A 3,761-nucleotide genomic window follows, 5' to 3' on the forward strand; every position below is an offset into this window, starting at 1 on the left:
GTCCCTGTTAACTAGAACTGGAAAGGTGGGTATTGCTAAACTTTCATACTATGCTCTGATAGCTCAAACCCAAGTGGCGTCATTTGTGCTAAGTGTCACATGCTGAAGTATTAAGAGAACAGATAAACACCAAACAGGCAAGTTTTTCCTGGAAAGGGAGATTTGTAGCTATGAACTGCAATGGGCCCAGGCAACCAAATTATAGTAATAAGGAAGTCCCTTTGCTTTGGTGGCACAAGAAAAGTGGCCTGAAGCAACCTGATTGAAGCTCTCAGTCTACTTTGTTCTATGACTTGTTCCTTCTTCCTGTCTTACAAACCCAGCTCTTCCATGCATACTTCCATGCAAGCATACTTTCTGTTGTATTCTAGAATCCCAAATAAAAGAATCCCAAATAGAACATTAAGGTAAATTTTAACATACTCAAAATCTCCCCCTCCCAGCATACACCTTCCTTCTCTTGGACAAACAACAGGTTCCTTGAGCACACAGCAAGAGCACCTCCTCCACCTGCAGAATGAGCGAAGAGGCTTTGGAATGAAACCTCCCTTATCATTCATTTTGATCTTGGACTTCTAGCCTCTGGCCCTGTGTGACACTGTCTGTTGTTGAGACTACCCAGCCTGTGGTATTTGTTATGGCCCAAGCTGACGAACACAAGTATATATTACGGTGTTCCAAGAGAACACTCTCTTGAATGTTCCATGAGAATACCTCTCTCATGGGCTGCTGGAAAAGTTGGTCGGAGATTGACCATTGACCTCCGTTTAAGCTCATCTGTCTTACCATTGGAAAGAAAGAAGTTCCTGACTCAGTGGGAGGAAGAATTCAGGGAGTTGATCTCTAGCATAAAAGGCAAAGGTTATATCCTCTCTTCCAGGAGTGCTCTGCTCCTCTGTCCCAAGCTCTCTCTAAGGATGCAAGAAGGGGGATCTTTTTGGTGGCTTTGCATGAGTCACCACTTTTGTGGCTAGCTGATGGCTGGCAGCATTGTCTTGATTTGGAGTCCCTTAATTCTCTCTAATGATGAAAGAATACTTGCCTAGATATTTTAGAATTTATCCAAGGATCTCCCCAAAGTCACTTAACCACCACATTTGTGATGTAGATTCCCAGTCTTTATCACCCCAGGTAAGGTTACTACTTTGTAACATCTGACCAGCTGCTTAATCACATTGTTGGATGCTTTTTTTCACATCAGCGTTTTTTTAGGCATCCCTTCACTGAATGCTTTCTACAAACTGGTCAGCCAATGAATCTGGCCTCTGCTTTTCAGATGAGAAAGTAGGATTAGTTAAGCCAAGAAACAGGTTCAAGGCCACATCTCAAAATAAACCTGGCCCTCAAATTCACCCTGAGAGTACCAAGCTGCACAAATTTAAATTAAGTAAGAATAACGACCCAGAGCAAGTCAGTTTGAAACACTAGCTGACAAATATAACTAGTTGTATTTTAAATATTCTACACAACACTGTTAAACTTTCAAAGGCTAACCTAACCTGTAGATGTTCCTTGTCATCAGTAACTGAAATATACCGCTTTCCATTTCTTAGTTCATCCATCTCTCACAGTTTTGTCCCTTCCCTCCCTCCCTCCTTCACTTCTTCCCTCCTTCCCTCCCTCCCTCCTTCCATCCCTCCCTCCCTTCCTTTTCAATTTCAGTTTGGGGTCTTTAACTTCCTATGAAAAAAATCTGGCTGCCGTGCCTGCATAATAAGCTTGGAGAGTCACTCCAACCTCAGAGTCCTTCCCTGCAAGAAAAGCATTCCAAATAGAAAGAAGACTGTTGTACGGTAGTGCACCGTTTCAAATGCACACCAGCATCGGGAGGAGTAAGAATTCTCGGACCTTGCGGAACAATTGGCAACAGTTGGCACCGGTTCTAAAGGCCTAGTGTGATTGTCTTAAAAATCAGCTCAAAGGTGTCCCTGTCCCTCGACCAGTCTGGATGATCTCATTGACCAGCCACACTGAATAATGTAACAACCGCCATTGGCTTTCAAGGTAGCGTTGCCACGATCATCAGTACAGTTGGAAAAATCCGAACAGGATGCTAGAGGGCTGAATGCCCAGGACAACATCGCGGTTCTCTGTTACTATCAAACATGCCTCCAGCTTTTAGAATCCTTTATGAGAAAGGCGATTGCACAAAGACCAAAGATTGGCTTTCTTTAACACTGCAAATCAAAACCGAGTTAAGCTCTCTCTCTCTCCAGGGATACCCAATATTTTACGATTCCACTAAGTCCACAAAGTCATGCGATGATTTGACACATCATTTGCAAGGCGTGTTTTTGTTTTATTTACTCATTCTTCCTGTGTCTCATTTTAAAATGTCATTTCCCAAATGGGGGACGGGTTATTAAATAACTTAAACTTAAGCAAAAACCAAATCAACCAAACCAAACCAAACCAAACCAAACCAAACCAAAAACAAACGAAAAACCCAAACCGGAAAAAAAAAATCAAACAAACAAACAACAAAAATACGCCAGAGCAAGAGGAATCTCGGATCTGAGGAAACACAAGGGACGAAAGCCGCAGCTTAAGCTCTGGAAACTGGGTCACGTGGGGCCATCCCCCGCTGCGGATCCTGGACGTCACCCGCCTGGCCGTGCGTGCAGCGGGTGAGTGGCCCCGGGGTCTCCGCGACCGCGGCGCCGGGACACCCTTCCTGACAGTGGGTCCCCCGGCACGTAGCGCTCGCTTGACTCAGCGCTGAGTCACCGCTCCCGCGGACTCTCGCTTCGCCGGAGGCTACCGGGCTCCGTGCACGCCGGGCTGAGGCCTCAGTGCCGCAGACCGGTCTCCGCGCTTCCCGGAGCAGCACCGGGTTTACGGCTTTTGAATCCCGACCAAGCCCAGCTCTAACTGCCTTCGTTGTTTTCTTTGCCTTAAGGGCTGATTAGTCTAGGGATCAAATTCTTCCAGCGGAAGCTCGTTGGCGCAAATCCCCGGGCTTTGTCCTTGAACAGTGACTTTGAGATGGCCTTCGTTTGGATTTTTTTTACTTCTGCGGTTCCAAACTTCTGTCTTACTTTTACCCTCGTGTTTCCTAAGGTTATCTTTTCAGTGTGTTTGGTAACTAATCTTGTCACAAAGCCACACTGCGGTGACGCAAGTCAAGTTGGAATCTGGCATGGTGTGCAGGCAGTGACTTACTGTAAAACCCAGGGCCTTCATCGCGACATCCTATCAGTCATCTTAGGTGCTGATTAGCCGCCTTGCCCTTGGAGAGGTCCTGGGGATTTACATGGCCTGTTGAAATCTGTCTTTATAGCGGCCACATTTCTTGCTTCCTCCTTGGAGCTTAAGATGAAGAGAACGGTAGATAAGCATTTCTCCAAATGTAGCTCGGACCACCTGTCCCAGAAGTACAATTTTACTCCAAACTGTAGCTGAAGAATGTCCTGGATAAAACTAGAAATGGCCACCTGCCAGTGGAACACATAATCAGCAAATCCAAGACTGACCACACAGACCACATTGGTTCTGGTGTACTTATTCATCTTTCTGTCTAAAATAGTGGAAAGGTAAAATGCAGGGAGGCCACATAAAAATATCAGCGTACTGTTATAGTGATAGCCATTTCTTTAGAAAGCAAAGGTTAAGCTTTAAACTCTTAAGTTACATCGCTGTTGATATGGTAGTGATGGCACCGAAGGCCTGATGCTCTAATCAGTCACTGTGCTGTGTGCAGCTATGGCCTCAGCATGAAGCTGTTCCTACTTCTGATCCCTGCATATTTTCATTTGCCCGGG

The 3,761-nt window shown here is 45.5% G+C and overlaps 1 long non-coding RNA gene across 1 annotated transcript in view; it reads left to right on the top strand.

The window, feature by feature from the left end:
* The window catches only part of LOC116083612, a 15,060-nt gene extending 12,611 nt beyond the window's left edge, over positions 1–2,449 (top strand). The window contains exon 3 of the long non-coding RNA XR_004115798.1: positions 1,663–2,449. This is a non-coding gene — a long non-coding RNA (uncharacterized LOC116083612). The remainder of the gene's footprint in view (positions 1–1,662) is intronic.
* The last annotated feature ends 1,312 nt before the right edge of the window (positions 2,450–3,761 follow it).

The sequence above is a fragment of the Mastomys coucha genome, unplaced genomic scaffold (assembly GCF_008632895.1).
Source record: "Mastomys coucha isolate ucsf_1 unplaced genomic scaffold, UCSF_Mcou_1 pScaffold8, whole genome shotgun sequence".
In the NCBI taxonomy this organism is placed as follows: domain Eukaryota; kingdom Metazoa; phylum Chordata; class Mammalia; order Rodentia; family Muridae; genus Mastomys; species Mastomys coucha.